We start from the raw sequence: 20,602 nt of genomic DNA, 5'->3' as shown, positions 1-20,602 counted from the left end.
CTAAATGAAACTATTGACATTAGAAACCCTATATTTGAAGGGACACTATCAAGTCTTGAAACTTTAGGCAAAAGACGCAATACAAATAGTAAAAGGATCAATAAGACCGAACCTCCGCCATTTTGTACATCCCCTCTCCCTAGCCCCTCTAAAGTTAATGCTGTCACAGTAACCGACACGCCCCCTCCCCTCTCCGCAACCTTGCCTCCCCGTAAGGAGGAGCATACAACGGAACGCACACACCATTACTATACAAGGCGCAAAGCAGCAACAAACATCCCTCCAGGGTCACAGTAGAATTGGAGTCTAACAATAGCAAGGTAAAGAACTTTTTAATACATTTAGTTATTACGTAAAGACACGTGTTTTCTAAACAAATTTCCATTTCCTTATTTTATTTCATTTCAGAAATTGAAACGAAGCTCCCTTCACAAAAATTGATCAGCAATCAGCTTTCAAAATTCCACATAAGACTCAATCAAAGGCACTATTAGCATACTCATAATATATAACAACTTACCTGTAAGGAACAGAAGATAAAACATTCAGTAATTTGAACACTATTACGAAGTCAAACATTTTTAAAACTTTTAATCGCAAACAGACATTTTAATGTAACAAAATGAGATTTTTAACAACTATTCAAATGAATAAACATAGTTTTTAAGCTGACCAACTATGTAATCATCCGTTCTCATATCATTAACACACTAACCCCTACATTGTTTTTAATATCATTTAATTTAATTAGTATTTTTAGTAGTTTTAAGTGAATCAATGTACCTGCAAATTAACGTGTTTAAAATCTTAGCAATTCACCTAAGCTACAATAACAGCTGAGGATGTTCCTAAATAAGGAACGAAACTTGTACTGTTGACAAATAAATTTGCCAAAAGGCAAAAAAAGTATCAAAACGCTGGAAGAATTTTAAATATTGTAAAATTTAGAGATACCCATGCTAGCGACCATTTTCCTACCCTCATCACTTATGGTCTCAGTAAATGCGTCACAACATCCTTATCTATGGAAAAAGTCGGTAACACACGCTCCTATAAAAATGTTATTCCCCAAGCTTATTGTGAATAGGTAACTCAAGTTTTGCAAAATGAGCGTGGAAATAATATCAATTTTACGTCCTTATTTACCTTTTTAACTCACTATGTAAATACTTATCACCCTTGCAGACCCATCAGGACAACTAGACCTCCCCCATTTCCCACAATTAAATGGTGGGCAAGGATTGTCATGAACTCATTTCTCTTCCAATTATATCGCCGCTCTATGACTCAATATAACTATTTGCAATTACGGAAGCATATTGCTAAAATGACACTCATTTTTATTTGCAAGAAACGTAATGCATGGAAATCATTTCTCTCATCTTTAACGTCCTACATACCTCCTTCACAACTATGGAATGCAATTCGCATGATTACACGAACCTTTCAGCACCAAACCCAATATTCTTTTTCACAAACAGTACTCGAGGCGTTTCTACAATCCATCACCCCAGCTTCGGTGGTTCCCCCATTTATATCCCCTATAAATCATGATTATCGTCATTTCTCTACATTAATGCAACCGATAACCTATCACGAACTTCAAACAGGGATATCCCCTGCAAATAGTTCATCGCCTGGACCAGATGCCATTACGTATACCTGTAATATGATTAAACTACTCCCTTCTCAGGCGCACTTATTATTACTGCAGTATTATAATGCACCATATCCCGCGTCCAGGCGAGGACACATGAGATCCAGACTAGCTCTTAATATAAATGTTTCTCACTGAATAATGTTTCTAGTCTATGAGTTCCGCTTGAGAAAGTGCGCCGATGGACTATGGTAAATCTCAACCTACGTAGAAGGACGTCTCCTACACGCTATCAGTCGGATACCATACATGCATCAGATAAAAAATTAGATGGATGGCTTTTCCGGCGTTTGCTCTATTAACCAGCGTTTCGTCCTAGGTCTGACACCAGACTCTTCAGAGTGGGATGTGTCAGATCCCACCCACTGACGCTGGGGTGTATGCAGGTGAACTTATCAGAAGCTTATTTATGAAGCACAGTCTGATAACTGCATACGGGAGATAAAACTCCACAATGGAATTAATGCCCGCCTAGCAATTCCAAATGGAAATTCTAAGTTCCCATGGAGGGAATTAGATTCTTTTCCACCAATAGAGCATATCTAAAATCAGATAAATTAATCAGCCAAATTAATCGCAGATAAACGACGCTAATATAGTATTGTCACTAATTCATGTGTGTCGCCAAAGAAATTGCAAGTAAAAAAATAATTATCATAGTCTTACGTCTAGGTCTTATCCTAAGTAGACATTAAAAGAATTGTGAAGTTTCACCATTTAACATTTATTGACTATTCAACCCAAATAATGAGAAAATGTTTCCCTAAAATCTCGTTGAAATGTCTCGTACTACGTAAGTAGCCTCGTGGTGTTGAAAGAATTTCTGTCTGTCACCATTAAATTGAAATGAAATAGAAATTAAGCTTGGAAAGCTTGTAGCAGGTAACTGAAATCTAGGCCATAATTATCAATTCATTAACATCTTGGCCTGTCGAAAATCTAAGCAATATGTAAGATAATGTTCAAAGAATAAATTGAAAAATTGAAAGTATTGATTAATTAAAACATACTAAATAACATTGAAAGTGTTAGATGCATCTAACTAGTTGAAAATGAAAATGAAATTACATTCATTAATATGTACATCATTCCAGCTTACAGTCTTTTGAAAGAATGCAGAACGCAGTATAAAATGCCAAATAAACAATTCATTGAGACTTGGAATCTCTTCTTCCTGAGCTAAATTGCTTCTTAAAATAATTTGAAAATCCTGTCAGTAGATATCCAACTCATACATGACTAGTAAAACGAATATCACTCTGTGCTGTACTTAATATGTGTCCATACACAATAGAAAATCACATGGGAAAGTACTTTCTGTCTTCTAAGAACTTCAGTTAATTAATATGCTTGAACGCTCTTTTCATGATCATGTTTCATAGTGTCCGGTCTCAGTATAAGCAAAGTCAGGTCCGCTCTAAGTCGTAATTGATCTCAAAATAACATTGTCATATGGCTTATGTGGTTAATCCAAAAATTTATTACCTTAATCCAAGGTTAAAAATCAATTTAAGTGCGTATCTGGCTGAATGTAGCATTACCAAGTGTATTTCGCTAAATTTTTAACAAATCACACTACAAGTAGAAAAACTGGCATGTTAGAAGACTCTACCTTCAGCTAAAATCCTTATATGAATGAATAAGTCACCAGTGGTATGTCAATTTGCTCACATAAAATCAGAAATTAGGTTATCATGTGTGAAAGTTCTCGAAAATTGTCATAAATAATTCAGTGAAGGCCTAATTATTATTATTATTACTAGCCTCATGGCTCAAACTCAAAATAACACCGTGTTGATGGCATTGAGATCGTATCCTAAGCTACTTTGAGTGTATCTAGGAATAAAATTAGCAATTGAAAGCAGTACGTTTCAATATATGTCTCAGAATGCGTAACTTGCACCTGGCATCATCTCACAGAAGACTACCATGACCAAACTCTCAAATAAAAGTAAATATCACCATCACTAATTAACATTAGCCTACATCATTATTCTTATTCACCATTTATCATTCCATATTTCACGTAATAATCATCTCAACACATTATAAACACTTCAGTTCATTAAATACGATGCATATGTGCCATAACCTTCTCATATTATAACAGTACTCCTACCGTCATAGTGTCAAAGAAAAGTGTATCATAATTCTAAGCTGTACTACTTCACATTTCATCGTAGACATTCCCTAAATACGATCTCTTAACTTACTATTCTGATAAGGTCATCACACATGTGTATTAACATCCATATTGCACTTTAGCACTTCACTGACAATGATTAAAGAATACCTATTACTTTCTCTCACACCATATTGATAATGTTACGAACGGCTTTCAGTGGTTAATTACGACTACATGTGGATTTGACATTAATAGCAGATGAATACCTACATCCATGTAACCTCATTTCGATATATTTATACGCACACACAATGTCACAAAACATATCATCACATAGCCAATAAAATAAAGATTTCTACTTACGAAAACGACTCATAGAGGACTTAACTTTACTTATTGGACCCTATGTGCCATCTCGCATCTGGTCATCGGAAGGTAGGCCTCGCTCCATGGTGCTGCTTCAGGTGATTGGGTCCATCTCGTCTCCTCTCAGCTGACTTTTAATCATCCTGGGTCAACAACATCGTATAGCGCCGCCATAGCCGGAGTAGTATCACCTTGGTCCTTTACAGCATCATAGTGGTAGTAGCTCGTACGTTTGGAACAGAATAATACAATATGTTACTTAATGTCGTCATCTTACAGTTTATCTTAGTTTTGGAATGCTTATTATATAAAAGTTCTGCTCTGGGACGATTAGTTTCAATATAGTAGTTCCAAATATGCTAGTATTGGTAATAACTATCTTGCTTGGAGAGCAAATGTGATTTCTCTGTGTTTTTATTAGAAACTCACTTGACAGCTGGTTGGACTCTGCTGTTTACAATAAGCAGTATCGGATAAATATATGACTTATAAGTCAAGTCGTGACATATCGCTGTACCAATCTTACTAACTCCTTTCGCTGGTCTTTTAATTTCGCGCAGTAATCTGATTTCTGCAGCTGATGTTGAGCGTGCTGTCGCGAATTATATTCTCCGTCAATATTAAATCTCTAAATCCGATAAACTGGTTTCTTTCTTTTACTCGACTCTGCCTTGCTTGCGGTAGTTCAGAATGAAGAATGAATGTTCCAATGTGAATTTTTTCTTAATAATTGGTTTGAACAATCTCCATCTGTCATTCTTTTTTCACCGCCCCTTGTCTCAAATCGAACGCAACCCAACCACGACAGCAATAATAACCTACATCAGCATACTGTTACCGTGTTTTAGTGGTAGGTAGAGGTGAAAGAAGGTGCGGGCGTGAACGGGTCTCAAACTACGGAATCAAAGTTAATGTAAAATTTAACAAGGTTATATTTTCTTTTCAAAAACAAAGAAATAACAAGCATGGCAGGTACAAAGTAGCAAGTCCAAAGGGTAGTTACAATATTTACAGGATTTGGGCTTCGTGCCCTGACTTCACAATGCTTGGGCAATCAGCTCAGTTTTACCCCAAACACAAGTTTCAACAGAGGGGCAGAAAACCCCATTCATGCCTAGGAGTCCTTGCTCCAAATTACACTGAAAAGCCTCCACGAGGCATACAACATTCAATTTTCAAAAGAGCCACATGCTCTCAACTTTAAGCCTCTCAAAGGCCACACCAAACTCCACCTTCGAGTTGTCCTCACTGGACATAGACACAGGGGTAAAATACCCAACCTACTGAGGTCTATTAAATGAAAAGGGGCAATTACATGACCTCTAAAATAACAATTTGAGAGGAGGCGATCTGCACTCCTCATACACTTGTTTTTAAAACCTAATCTGGCTCTAGGCCACTAATGCAAGGGCTAATCCCATACTACAGAGGTATTATTATTATTATTCTCGTATCAGAAACATACATGTTGTACACAGTTATAATTACTATATTACATTTGCCCAAAACTTGGCCACTTCCAAAGCATTTTTTGATGCTTGATATAGTTCATCTTCTGTGCAGGAGGCTGGACATAGACGACACTGGAGCATATGTTGGACTGTCTGGTCTTCTCCGCAGTCACATTGGATTTTTTCTTGATCTATATAGCCCCATCTTGCCAAATTAACTTTGGATCTGCCAACTCCAGATCTCAGTCTATTCAGGGACTTCCAGGTCATCCATTCTTCATTGTAGCCAGGAGGTAGAGTTTCAGAAAATCTTATCCAGCCAGGAGGAAGGTAGGATGTAGCCCTCCATAATATACTACAGAGGTGACTTTAGAAAAGAGCAATTTGTTTTACATTAACGAAGAATAGGTTGAGAAAATAAGTTCACCTCAAAACAATGTGAGTGGGAGCTCGAGAGGGTTAGCACTCTCTATCCCAATATGCAGCTTAAAAGAGAATAGATGAAAAGATTGGTTACATTTTAGGAAAAGGTTACATGGTGGAAACGCTTCGAACCCGCTCCGAGAGTTAAACTGCCAACCTAGCAAGAAAAGAAGTTATTAAGAGGCCATTACCTGGTGTTGAACAGCTGGAGAAGAAAGAGGCACTTCCCGCCCCCTGCTATTTACTTTACACACTGAAAGATGGAACAGAAGTGGCCCGGAGACCCTAAAATCAGCAGTTTATATCCTCTCGCAGAAGGTTCGAGGCGTTAGGGGAATGAAAACACCCTCCCGCAAATTCTTTATTGGCTAGGGTACAGAAACATATCCAAGTTGGGGGAAGATACATCGGATTGGTCGGAAATAACTCAAAGAAATTCGGGATTGGATAAATCTAAAACAAGGGGAAAAAGAGGGGTATACAGCCAACTTAAACAATAACAGAAAGAAATTTAACAAGAAACAAACTTTTGAAATACGAACTTCTCCAAAAAAATAGTTCTTTCACTCCGCACTAGGGTGCACTATTGTTGATCTTCAGTAGTGTCCTCTAGAAGAGACTGTTCACACTTCTTACTACAAGCAAAACAAAAATACGTCGAAAATGACACAGTTCAAAAACTCCAAAATTTACAGGTAGAGACATCTTCTGAGAAACTTGAAAATTAATACTGTCCATAAGGTTCAGACTTCCTCCAGCAGAGGAGTTTCAACAGGCGCACATTTTAAATTAGCGGTGTGGAGGTGTACTGCCCGGTACAGACCTCCCCCCCCAAAAGTTCCTCCCGGGGTGACACATGAAATTGTTTGAAAACAAGGTCCAAGTTTTGATGTAGATATGGAGATTAATTGCCAAAAAAAAATTTATAAGATTTTCTTAATTTGGTTTGATTCAGTTTCAAAATTTTGTTGTTGCAGGTGAAGTATAGTCTTTAAGTTTGTAGAAGTAGAATTCTGAAGATAAACTTTTAATACTTAAAAGTGATGAAAATTTTTGCAATGTCCACCAAATATTGCTGTTGAATTCCCAAGTGTAGTCATTGCTTATAGTAACTGTTCATGTAGTTGATGTTAATGAAGTTGGATGGCCAGACCGGCCGTTGCAGCTTGCGTCCAAAGGAGGCCGCTCGGACCCCTCAAGTACCCTGAGATACCACTCGCCCGCACTATGAGGGGAGCAGAGGTGTTGAAGCACGCCGCGCCCGCGGTGAACATATACAGGCTGCGGGCAAGTAGCAGGTCGTGCGCCGCACATCAGCCTAGGCCGGGAGGAGAGCTCCGGCTCGCCGTGCACATGTCGTCCTCGCTGGGGCCGAGGGGGCCCTTCCTCAAACCCAGTCGCGGCACGGCGCCGCGCGGCTGCGGAGGCACTGAAACATTAAAACTAGGCGGCAGAATTTTGTTGGACCATCATCTTTTTTTTTGAGGGCACAGGCTTGTTGGAGAGGTAGAGGGGCCAGCGGCGTGCAAATATCCATGGCATTTAATCTAAGCAAGCCACAGTGTGTATAGCAGGAGACGGGAGCGTGGTAATGGCCATGGTAAGGACAGAATGGCAGTTTAACGGATCGGGGAAGGTTTTACAAAAAATGCTTACATATAAAACAAAATAGAAGGAGCAGAATGCCTTAAGAGTGGAAACTCAAAAAAAAATATAACCTTCATATTCCTATCAAATTATATGAAGCAAGTTGGCACAAAATTTACACCGGTTTCACCTGGGACAGGTGAACCCTAAATATCCTCTCGGTGGCTGGATTGCTTACTAACAATGTAACCGGCGTAAGAAAATCGAGAATGATACAAGGCCCATGAAATCTGGGGGCAAGCTTGCCTGCGGGAACAAAGTTCTTGACCATAACTTGGTCACCTACCTTCAAAGGGGTGGGTCTCCGTCCACGATCATACCTTTCCCTAACCTTTTCATGAGACACTTTAAGATTGGCTTTAGCATTCTTCCAAAGATCTTTAATGTTGTCCGGATCTATTGTCTCGGGTAGAATGTCACTCAGAGACCAGAGGTTAGAGAGCGGCGTGTTGGGAACAAACTTGAACATCAACGAGGCTGGAGTAAATTTATGTGATTCATGAACCGCCGAATTCAAAGCAAAAGCTAACCAATGCAGGGACGTGTCCCACCTGGAATGATCTTCATGATGGTAGGCAATAAGTGCGGACCTGAGATTACGGTTAACCCGTTCAGCCAGGGATGGTTGAGGGTAATAAGCAGACGTAGTTACATGAGAGATGGACAAGTCAAAACAGAATTTACGAAATAAATTAGATGTAAAAGCCTTAGCATTATCAGATACAATATATTGGCACGGACCAAAAGAAGCAAAAATAGAATTTAAGCAAGTAATGGTAGACTGAGCGGTAGCCAGCTTAGTCAGAAATAACCAGGAAAATCTAGTAAAGCCATCTACGCATACAAAGATGAACTTGTTAGCATTTCCCTTTGACTGGGGGAAGGGTCCTACATAATCAATATACAGGCGTTCCATGGGGCGCGACGCTTGATGCGAAGACAAAAGGCCTACCTTGGTGGACATGGTGGGTTTACTGAGCAAACAAGATTTACAAGCTTTTACAAGTTCACGGATTTCACCGTCCATACCTTTCCAGATGAACATTTCACGAATCTTTTCACGAGTTTTAAAAATACCCAGATGCCCTCCTAATGGGGTCTCATGATAATACTTAAAGATCATAGGTACAAGAACAGCTGGAACGACAACTTTCATCATCTTATCATGCCTCGATGGGCAACATAGAACACCATTCCTCAGAACATAAGGGACAACATGTTCCCCAGAAGAAAGGGTTTCCATTATCGGAGCCAGCGTCGGATCTTCACGTTGGTATTTCTCAATATCCCTAAAAAGCATGGGAGCATCTGTTAAGATGGCATTAACACCAGATAGTATGGACTCGGGAGGTGATGAACTGTCGACTGGTTCATGGGTCTCGACGTCGTTAGAAAACATACGACTGAGTCCATCAGCAACGACATTTTCGGTACCTCTGATATGCCTGACATCGAATTGGAAGGCAGAAATACGGATGGCCCAACGGGCTATACGACCAGTACGACGCGGCCTACCTAAGACCCAGCTTAAGGCTTGATTATCTGTCTCCAGGTCGAATTTGACGTGTTCCAGATAGAGACGGAACTTTTCTAAGGCGAATAAGACTGCCAAACCTTTGAGCTCATAGATGGAATACTTGGCTTCTTGAGCCGACAAGGTCCTAGATGCATAGGCGATGGGTCGCCTCCCTAGTTCAGTCTCTTGAAGAAGGACTGCAGCTACTGCTGACGATGACGCGTCAGTTTGGACGATGAATTTCTTCGAGAAATCAGGCATAGCAAGTACAGGGGCATTACAGAGAGCCAATTTAAGATCTTCAAAAGCGGCTTGTTGAGAAGGTCCCCACTCGAATTTGATGCCTTTCCTACGAAGAAGGTTTAAGGGCGCCGCTCTATTAGCGAAGTTAGGAATAAACTTCCTGAAGAAATTCACCATACCAATGAACCTGGCGATACCTTTAATGTCCTTGGGAGGTTTAAAATCACGGATGGCCTGTGTTCTCGAATGATCGACTGCAACACCATCAGGTGACACAATATGCCCTAGGAATGACATAGAGGGCTTAGCAAAGGCAACCTTGGACAACTTGACAGTTAACCCAGCCTTACGAAGGCGATTGAGAATTTCTCGCAGATGATCTAGATGTTCTTCGAAGGTTTCCGAAAATACGACGACATCATCCAAGTAGTGGTACAAGTATTCAAATTTGATGTCGGAGAAGACCCTATCTAGCAGCCTAGTGAGTACAGCTGCTCCCGTGGGGAGCCCGAAAGGCACGCGGTTGTATTCATATAAATTCCAGTCCGTGGCAAACGCTGTAAGGTGTTTAGACTCTTCGGCAAGGGGAATTTGATTATAGGCCTGATTCAAGTCCAAAATAGTAAAGAACTTGGCCTTACGAAACCATGAAAAACAAGAATGAAGGTCGGGAAGGGGCACAGATTGTAACACCACCTTCCGATTGAGAGCCCTGTAATCAATGACAGGCCTGAAGCCCCCTTGGGGTTTCGGGACTAGAAAAATAGGCGAAGAATACGCTGACTTAGAGGGCCTAATAATACCATCCTTCAACATCTGCTCGATAATTTCTTTCAGAGCCTTCATTTTAGGTGGAGATAGCCTATAAGGTGGAAAACGGACAGGAATTGAATCCGTGACCTCAATTTTGTATTCAATAAGGTCAGTAACACCAAGAGTATCAGAGAACACCTCCGGAAAGGACTGACACAATTTGCGAATACTATCAGCCTGCTCCTCAGGTAGATGTCTAAGGTCTAACAACATCTCATCCTGGGTAGGCGAAATAGATGAACATGATACAGAATTACACTTTAACAAAGGAATTTTACAATTGGACGCAAACTTGAATGTGCACGACTTACTCTGGAGATCGAGCACAAGACCGGTGTGAGAAATGAAGTCCGCTCCCAGTATGATGGGGCAAGACAAGTGCTTAGCCACAAACAGTTTGATTTTCCATGTAAATTTCAAAATACGAATTTTGACCAGTACGGAACCTAGAATTTCTAATGGAGATGAATTAGCCGAAACATATAGAACAGGAGATGAGACATAGTCAGGTAGTTTACAAACAGATTTCAATTTAGAATACCATTCAGCCGAAATAATCGAACCGACACTGCCTGAATCTAATAAAGCGGTTATAGGCTCATTGTTTAACTCAATCTTAAGAAAAGGAATAGGTGCGGGGGAATCCGCCGCAATCCTAAGACACTCTTTGGGACATTCAAAAGAAGCATTTGAAAATTGCTCGTTCCCTGAATTTACAACCTGTTTACTAGGGGCTGAGTCTCGGGAAGATGGATTAGTCGACTCAGCCGAAGCCACTAGTCACTTTTTATTATTGGCATAGGTGGAATTTGCACCAGAAGTTGAGCAGGAGGGGGTGCTATTCGAATTTGGGCAATTCTTGGCGATATGTGAGAAAGCCCCACATTTAAAACAGCCTTGTGATGAATCAGCCCCATTACTTGTCCCACTCGACTTGATCAGTGGACACTTATTGCGCAGGTGGTCAGGCGACCCACAAGCATAACATTTACGAGGGGTGACTGATCGGCGAGGTGGAGGCCGAGTATTACTAAAGGAAGGCGGGGGTTCTTTCGCTACACGCAAAGAATCGGCGTATCTAACTCCTTCCGCTGAGACGGCCAATGCTTCAAGTTCCGAGAAAGTTTGCGGGCACGCCGCGAAACACAAATATGACCTGTAGGATGGTGAAATCCCTTCCACAATAGCTTGTACAATCTGATCCTCAGGGAAATGAAGAGCAAACACCCTAGTATAAAACTTAATATCTTGGATGAAGTCTGCCAAGTTTTCATCCAAGCGCTGTACCCGATAATAGTACTTCTGAATAAGGGAGGACCTGGCCCTAGCAGGGATGAAGTTAGCTAGCAAGTGGGCATGGAAATCCTCAATAGATGATTGCTCGGCAATGGCTCTTACGATTTTATCAGAGAGAATACCAATAGCATACGGATAGATAATTTGCAAAATTTGACATGGAGAAAGAGAAAAAACAAGGGCATGATCCTGAAATTCAACTAGAAATCTTAAAAATGAAATTACGTCACTGGTGGTATTAACGGAAAACTTAGAGATACCTCTGAGCAACATTGCCAAGGGATGAGGCAAGCTACTAAACCCGGGTGACATAGTAGGTAAAGGTTTCAATGGCAAGGTAGTTAATTCAGAACGTACATTATTTAATGAGTTACAGCGTTCAGACTCGTCCAATGGGGCAGAGGTTGTTTGAGCAGCAATGGTTTTCCTATTGACTTCTCCCTTATGAGGCTCTTCCTCGCTACCTACATTCACCGTGACGGGTTGATCAGTTTTGGGAGGAACCTCCCCAGTTAACAATTGAGTGACCTTGCTAGATAATTCAGAAATATTTTCAAGCAGTGTACTAGCTTCCTTCCTCTGAACGTCATTCAACTTCAGAGACAACAGATCATTAACTCTATTTGAAAAGTGATATAGCCTGGCTTGCACACGCTTAATTTGATTAGGAGAAGGATCATTTTCATCAAAAAAACTAACTACAGATGCTAGCCCAGTAATATTCTCGACGATCGTGGAAAGAGAGTCGTCAACTTCTTTCTCTCCCAAGGTGGGGATTGAAATAGGCAATTCAAGGGACTCTCTAAGCTTGTTTGTGTCTACTGCAACCGTGCCTCCAGATTGCACATTTCTAATAGTTAACTCATATATCAACTCCTCTTTGCGCAAATAGTTAAGATGGAGAACATCGCGAGGTCCGGGCATGATGACAGAACAATTTTGAAAAACTCAAAAAAAAATTCCAGCAACTGAGAAAATTGTTAGAGTTCGGAACAAAACAATGTTTAGCCGTCAAAAGGGGCTAAAATGAGACCCATTCAACCACGCTCTACTACCACTTGTTACCGTGTTTTAGTGGTAGGTAGAGGTGAAAGAAGGTGCGGGCGTGAACGGGTCTCAAACTACGGAATCAAAGTTAATGTAAAATTTAACAAGGTTATATTTTCTTTTCAAAAACAAAGAAATAACAAGCATGGCAGGTACAAAGTAGCAAGTCCAAAGGGTAGTTACAATATTTACAGGATTTGGGCTTTGTGCCCTGACTTCACAATGCTTGGGCAATCAGCTCAGTTTTACCCCAAACACAAGTTTCAACAGAGGGGCAGAAAACCCCATTCATGCCTAGGAGTCCTTGCTCCAAATTACACTGAAAAGCCTCCACGAGGCATACAACATTCAATTTTCAAAAGAGCCACACGCTCTCAACTTTAAGCCTCTCAAAGGCCACACCAAACTCCACCTTCGAGTTGTCCTCACTGGACATAGACACAGGGGTAAAATACCCAACCTACTGAGGTCTATTAAATGAAAAGGGGCAATTACATGACCTCTAAAATAACAATTTGAGAGGAGGCGATCTGCACTCCTCATACACTTGTTTTTAAAACCTAATCTGGCTCTAGGCCACTAATGCAAGGGCTAATCCCATACTACAGAGGTGACTTTAGAAAAGAGCAATTTGTTTTACATTAACGAAGAATAGGTTGAGAAAATAAGTTCACCTCAAAACAATGTGAGTGGGAGCTCGAGAGGGTTAGCACTCTCTATCCCAATATGCAGCTTAAAAGAGAATAGATGAAAAGATTGGTTACATTTTAGGAAAAGGTTACATGGTGGAAACGCTTCGAACCCGCTCCGAGAGTTAAACTGCCAACCTAGCAAGAAAAGAAGTTATTAAGAGGCCATTACCTGGTGTTGAACAGCTGGAGAAGAAAGAGGCACTTCCCGCCCCCTGCTATTTACTTTACACACTGAAAGATGGAACAGAAGTGGCCCGGAGACCCTAAAATCAGCAGTTTATATCCTCTCGCAGAAGGTTCGAGGCGTTAGGGGAATGAAAACACCCTCCCGCAAATTCTTTATTGGCTAGGGTACAGAAACATATCCAAGTTGGGGGAAGATACATCGGATTGGTCGGAAATAACTCAAAGAAATTCGGGATTGGATAAATCTAAAACAAGGGGAAAAAGAGGGGTATACAGCCAACTTAAACAATAACAGAAAGAAATTTAACAAGAAACAAACTTTTGAAATACGAACTTCTCCAAAAAACTAGTTCTTTCACTCCGCACTAGGGTGCACTATTGTTGATCTTCAGTAGTGTCCTCTAGAAGAGACTGTTCACACTTCTTACTACAAGCAAAACAAAAATACGTCGAAAATGACACAGTTCAAAAACTCCAAAATTTACAGGTAGAGACATCTTCTGAGAAACTTGAAAATTAATACTGTCCATAAGGTTCAGACTTCCTCCAGCAGAGGAGTTTCAACAGGCGCACATTTTAAATTAGCGGTGTGGAGGTGTACCGCCCGGTTCAAATTGGTTTGAACAATCTCCATCTGTCATTCTTTTTTCACCGCCCCTTGTCTCAAATCGAACGCAACCCAACCACGACAGCAATAATAACCTACATCAGCATACTGTTATAGACGAGGAAGGAGCCACCACTCTGCATCAAGAAATTCGTACAACCTAGACCACAACTTCCTCCTATACTTAAAGATAATATTCCACTCACAGCTTCATATACTTACCTCCGTCTATATACTGGATTTTGTTAACAATAGATGCTTTTCACCACACACACACACACACACACACACACACACACACACACACACACACACACACACACACACACACACACACACACACACACACACACACACACACAAGTGGAGACATTTAAATATACAATAAGACTTCCCAAGAGAGCTATAGCATTGCGTATGAATGCAAGCACTGAATTATTTATAACATTGGACTCAAACGAGAACATAGATACACGCAAGATGCATACATTCATTTCTATGAAATGTTTTATATTCATTATTTTAAATGATTTTAACAAGTACTGTGTATTTTAATGTTTTTAATGTATTTGTAATTTAGATTTAAGCTTAAGTTAGGTTTTACAAACAAATTCTAGTCTTAAAGAGATGGCTCTATACCTAAGTACCGGAATCATAATATATAAAAATTTCACATTCAACATGCCCAATTTGGACACTTAGACATGATGCTTCCTTATGGCATCTCCCTTTAGAAAAGGAGATATTAACTAATGCCTGACACAAATGTATAGGTATTCATGTACAGCTGATGATGACTATTCAAAAGTCGAAACCGGTCCTGTAAGTTAGTTCTTACAATAATAAAAATTGTATTGATAAGGTGGAACCTTTTCTTGTCTATTCAAGGCTTCATGCACCAGGCCGCGACCTACCTCACTGTACTAAGACTTGCTGATTCACCCCTTTCCCTCCCATAATTTGCTGAGCTTCGTGCCTTCATTCCTCATTTCTTCTTACTTACTACCTAGAAACCCAATATTGACAACACAAGATATTTATTTAATCGTACAAAACCACTATTCCAAATACTTACATATAATGCCCTACCTATTTAATTTAATGTCCAATTGTCACAATAACATTCTCAGATGACCAATTCTTATAATTTCTTTACACATAATTTTTTCACTGTACTTAAATACCAATTTAAATTCCCTACCCTGTTCCATTCTGTTATCACCCACCCAATGATTTTCTGATCATTACTCTGTTTTAATAGTTCTTGCTGACGTACACTCAATATTTTCACTCTCATTTTTTCTGTTCATTTACATCTTCATAGCAAGTGCAGGTCTTTATTCACTTCTCTATACAATAAACATAATGAATTGTCTTAATTTTTAATCCACTCCTTATTTTTATATAAGCCCAAAATCCACCACAGTAAACCTCTTCTCACATATCTATCCACATTACCAATACTTATCCCCTATACTTGACTTATCCTATTAAGTACACTTAGAGATGCTCTGTCCCTATATTCCTTCACCTGTCGTTGCAGTTGGAATATCCTTTACCCTCAATAAAGTCATTCTCCTACTTCTGCTACCCTTTTTATCCCAAACCACATGCCAGATATATTCCATACCCAACCTTTCCACGTACATTTTGATCTTTGCTAGGCAGCTCCCATCATACATACTTTTGATCTGATGCTGATAAGCAGATTGTAGCACAATACCCCCCTCCCCTCTGTTTAATCTCATCCAATAATTAAGTACCGTCTTCACAAATTCAGCTTCTATGTACTCCCCACAAATTACTATCACCCCCGCATTTGCTGTACACTGTGGGATTCACATCTAATAATCTAGTTTAGCATATCTCTTTCTTCCTCTAGACACCATAGTTCACCTCCATAAAGTACTCTGCTCACACTAATGACGTGAACATGATCCTTTGAATACTATAATTTATAACCAGGTACTTGGTCTCCAAAATCTTTAGCAACTGAGAGAGCTGCCACCCCCCTCAATTTTGCTCTCTTAATATGATCCCCCCATCCCCAGTAGACACAGTACAATACAGTTATAAACTGAGGATATTTTTCTTTGAATAGGAGCCGCATCCTCCTCTGCGAACCATGTGACCTTGCCGCGGTGGGGAGGCTTGCGTGTCCCAATGATGCAGATAGCCGAGCCGCAGGTGCAGCCATATAGGATGGGTAGCTGTTGAGAGACCAGACTAACGAATGGTTCATCGAAAGGGGGTAGCAGCCTTTCGGTAGTTGCAAGGGCGGCAGTCTAGATGATTGACTCATACGGCCTTGTAATAATACTCAACATGGCTTAGCTGTGTTGATACTGCTACATGGCTGAAAGCAACAGGAAACTACAGCCGTAACTAACTCCCGAGGACATGCAGCTCTCTCTGTATGAATGATGCACTGATGATGGCTTCCTCCCGGGTAAAATATTCCGGAGGTAAGCTAGTCCCCCATTCGGATCTCCGGGTGGGGACTACACGAGAGGGGGCGATCATCAGGAAGATGGATACTGACATTCTGCGAGTCGGAGCGTGGAATGTTAGAAGTTTGAATCGTTGTGGTAGGTTAGAGAATCTGAAAAGGGAGATGGATAGGCTAAAGTTAAATGTAGTTGGTATAAGTGAAGTACGTAGGCAGGAAGAACAAGATTTTTGGTCAGGCGACTACCGAATTATCAATACAAAATCAAACAGGGGAAATGCAGGAGTTGGTTTAATAATGAATAAGAAAATAGGGCAGCGGGTAAGCTACTACGACCAGCATAGTGAAAGAATTATTGTCGTCAAGATAGACACCAAACCAATGCCCACCACAATAGTGCAGGTCTATATGCCTACCAGTTCAGCGGATGATGAAGAAATTGAAAGAATATATGAGGAGATAGAAGACTTAATACAATATGTAAAAGGTGATGAGAATTTAATTGTGATGGGAGACTGGAATGCAGTGGTAGGCCAAGGAAGAGAAGGTAGTACAGTAGGAGAATTTGGATTGGGACAAAGGAACGAAAGAGGAAGTCGGCTGGTTGAATTCTGCACTGATCATAATTTAGTCCTTGCCAATACTTGGTTCAAACACCACAAACGACGGCTGTACACGTGGACGAGACCTGGAGACACTGGAAGGTATCAAATAGACTTCATTATGATTAGGCAGAGATTCAGAAACCAGGTGTTGGATTGCAAAACTTTCCCAGGAGCAGACGTGGACTCTGACCACAACTTGTTGGTCATGAAATGTCATCTGAAGTTGAAGAAATTGAAGAAAGGAAAGAATGATAAAATATGGGATCTAGACAAGTTGAAAGAAAAGAGTGTGAGGGATTGTTTCAAGGAACATGCTGCACAAGGACTAAGTGAAAAACCTGAAGGAAAGACTATAGAGGAAGAGTGGAGAGTCATGAAAAATGAAGTCAGTAGGGCTGCTGAAGAAATGTTAGGAAGGAAGAAAAGATCAACTAAGAATCAGTGGATAACTCAGGAGATACTAGACCTGATCGATGAACGACAAAAATACAAGAATGCTAGAAATGAAGAGGGCAGGAAAGAATACGGGCGATTAAAGAATCAAGTGAATAGAAAGTGCAAGGTAGCTAAGGAAGAATGGCTGAAGGAGAACTGCAAGGATGTCGAAGGCTGTATGGTCCTGGGAAAGGTAGATGCTGCGCATGAATATTAAGAGCTCAGATGGAAAGCCACTTCTAGGGAAAGAAGGCAAAGCAGAAAGATGGCAGGAGCATATCCAACAGTTGTAAGAAGGTAACAATGTAGATAATTTGGTTCTGGAACATGAAGAGACTGTTGATGCTGATGAAATGGGAGACCCAGTTTTGAGGTCAGAGTTTGACAGAGCTGTGGGTGACCTAAATAGGAACAAGGCACCTGGAATTGATGACATTCCCTCTAAATTACTGACTGCCTTAGGAGAAACCAGCATGGTAAGGTTATTTCATTTAGTGTGCAGGATGTATGAGACAGGAAAAGTCCCACCCGATTTTGGGCAGAATGTTGTTATACTTATTCCCAAGAAAGCTGGTGCTGACAAGTGTGAAAACTACCGCATCATTAGTGTAGTATCTCATGCCTGCAAAATTTTAACACATATTATTTACAGAAGAATGGAAAAGCAAGTTGAAGCTGAGTTGGGAGAAGATCAATTTGGCTTCAGAAGAAATGTAGGAACACGTGAAGCAATCCTGATGTTACGTCTGATCTTAGAGGATCGAATTAAGAAGGACAAGCCCACGTACATAGCATTCGTAGATCTAGAAAAGACATTCGATAATGTTGATTGGAAAAAGCTATTTATGATTCTGAAGATGATAGGGATCAGATACCGAGAACAAAGAATTATCTACAACCTGTATAAAAATCAGTCTGCAGTAATAAGAATCGAGGGCTTTGAAAAAGAAGCAGCAATCCAGAAAGGAGTGAGGCAAGGCTGCAGTTTGTGCCCTCTCCTTTCCAATGTTTACATAGAACAGGCAGTAAAGGAAATCAAAGAGAAATTTGGAAAGGGAATCACAGTCCAAGGAGAGGAAATCAAAACCCTGAGATTCGCCGATGATATTGTTATTTTATCTGAGACTGCAGAAGATCTCAAGAAGTTACTGAATGGTATGGATGAAGTCTTGGGTAAGGAGTTCAAGATGAAAATAAATAAGTCAAAAACAAAAGTAATGGAGTGCAGTCGAACGAAGGCAGGTGATGTAGGAAATATTAGATTAGGAAATGAAGTCTTAAAGGAAGTAGATGAATATTGTTACTTGGGTAGTAAAATAACTAACGATGGCAGAAGTAAGGAGGACATAAAATGCAGACTAGCACAAGCAAGGAAGAGCTTTCTTAAGAAAAGAAATTTGCTCACTTTGAATATTGATATCGGAATTAGAAAAATGTTTTTGAAGACTTTCGTGTGGAGCGTGGCATTGTATGGAAGTGAAACATGGACGATAACTAGCTCAGAAAGAAAGAGAATAGAAGCTTTTGAAACGTGGTGTTACAGAAGAATGCTGAAGGTGAGATGGATAGATCGAATCACGAATGAAGAGATACTGAATCAAATTGGTGAGAGGAGATCGATTTGGCTAAATTTGACAAGAAGAAGAGATAGAATGATAGGACACATCTTAAAGACACCCAGGACTTGTTCAGTTGGTTTTTGAAGGAAGTGTAGGTGGTAAGAACGGTAGGGGTAGACCAAGGTATGAATATGACAAGCAGATTAGAGCAGATGTAGGATGCAATAGTTACGTAGAAATGAAAAGGTTAGCACAGGATAGGGTGGCATGGAAAGCTGCATCAAACCATTCTATGGACTGATGACTCAAACACCTCCCTTGGTAAGTTATTCCAATCCCTAACTCCCCTTCCTACAAACGAATATTGAATCCGAGTGTAAGAGCATTAATACCACTTCAACCTTGTTTGTTTTAAGGAATCTTTCCATCCATTTTTAGTCCTCTTATTCTCCTCACTCGTTTTTCACGTACATCAAATATTGAAAGGAATGCTTTCATAGATATTTTCATACATAAGTCACCAACAACAAAGTGATAAAGAACAACTTGCACTTTTCACTAATTTAACATCATTTTCATTTTCTGGTCATGTCTGTCTAACTTCTCCTGCATCAGTCAGGACTTGGAGAAGCAGGTCTTGATCATTTATTGCTAGGTATGTTGTAGAATTTTGAAAAAACATCCAAAGCATTGTCCTCTGCTAACTTTTCCAAGCATTTTAGATGCCGTCTGTAAATGGGAGAAAGAGAATAATAACCAGATGATGATGATGATGATAAGAACCATGAAATAATTTAATAACATAGGTCAGAACAAAATTTTGTATGTAATCCAAAGCAAACAAACAGAGGATAGAAATTTTAAAATAGGAGGTACCAGTAAGGTTATGTTTGCCCGAGCCTATATTATGTAGGCACATTTTAATAACTAAGGTTTATGGGACATATTCATATTTTTATTCAAAGTATTATATTCTTACCTGCAAGAAAATGCAGGTTGTTTTGCCTTGATAATATTGCCTTTCTTTCTTCGTTATGCCCGTTTACAGAGCGCGTTGGAACTTGTTAGCTTGATGATGGTTTTCCTTCTTCTCCTCCGAAAATCTCTTCATGAACTCGTTATGCTGTTTCTTGCGTTCTTCCGTCCATTGTTTCCCTGTGGTTCTTTTAGCCTTTTCCGTGAACGTGTGCTTTGCAACCAGATTCCCAAAAGCCTTGCAATCCCTGATGACATCTTCTGTGATGTTTATTTCTTTTAAGTCCTGCTTTATTTCCTCAAACCAGCTTATTTTTTCCTTCTTTGAATTAATTATACCAACCAATCTTTTTGCATATCTATTGTCGTCCATTCTACAGATGTGGCCATAGAATTTCAATCGTCTCCTGCGTACGGTATCGGTGTGAACTTGTCGATTGCTTTGTACAAATCTACAGTTTTCCTTTTGATCCATATACCATTTACATGAACGGGGCCATATATTTTCCT

At 40.0% G+C, this 20,602-nt stretch overlaps 1 protein-coding gene across 3 annotated transcripts in view; it reads left to right on the top strand.

The window, feature by feature from the left end:
* LOC136866948 (zinc finger protein 792) overlaps window positions 1–20,602 on the top strand; it is a 134,003-nt gene that overhangs the window by 8,107 nt on the left and 105,294 nt on the right. The gene's annotated exons all lie outside the window — the stretch shown is intronic.

The sequence above is a fragment of the Anabrus simplex genome, chromosome 3 (assembly GCF_040414725.1).
Source record: "Anabrus simplex isolate iqAnaSimp1 chromosome 3, ASM4041472v1, whole genome shotgun sequence".
NCBI classification, from domain to species: domain Eukaryota; kingdom Metazoa; phylum Arthropoda; class Insecta; order Orthoptera; family Tettigoniidae; genus Anabrus; species Anabrus simplex.
The sequence above is the reverse complement of the archived record's forward strand: the minus strand, read 5'-3'. Positions and strand labels throughout refer to the sequence as shown.